We start from the raw sequence: 407 nt of genomic DNA on the forward strand, positions 1-407 counted from the left end.
ACCAATGGTGTGCCTCCTGACAGCTACAAGTTACTGCTCTTTCCATTCTCTCTTAGGGACAAAGCCACCCAATGGCTAGAAACATTTCCAAAGGAGAGCATCAACACTTGGGATGACTTGGTGAGCAAGTTTCTTGCCAAATTTTACCCCCCTCAAAGGATCATAAGATTGAAGACTGAGGTGCAGACATTCACTCAAATGGAGGCTGAAAATCTATATGAAGCATGGGAAAGATATAAGGCACTGTTGAGGAAATGTCCACTAGAGATGTTCACTGAGTGGGACAAGCTGCAGAACTTCTATGAGGGACTTACTCTGAAGGCTCAAGAAGCACTTGATCATTCAGCCGGAGGCTCATTACAACTCATGAAAACTACAGAGAAAGCTCAAAATCTCATTGATATGGT

The sequence above is a fragment of the Arachis duranensis genome, chromosome 6, assembly GCF_000817695.3.
Source record: "Arachis duranensis cultivar V14167 chromosome 6, aradu.V14167.gnm2.J7QH, whole genome shotgun sequence".
NCBI classification, from domain to species: domain Eukaryota; kingdom Viridiplantae; phylum Streptophyta; class Magnoliopsida; order Fabales; family Fabaceae; genus Arachis; species Arachis duranensis.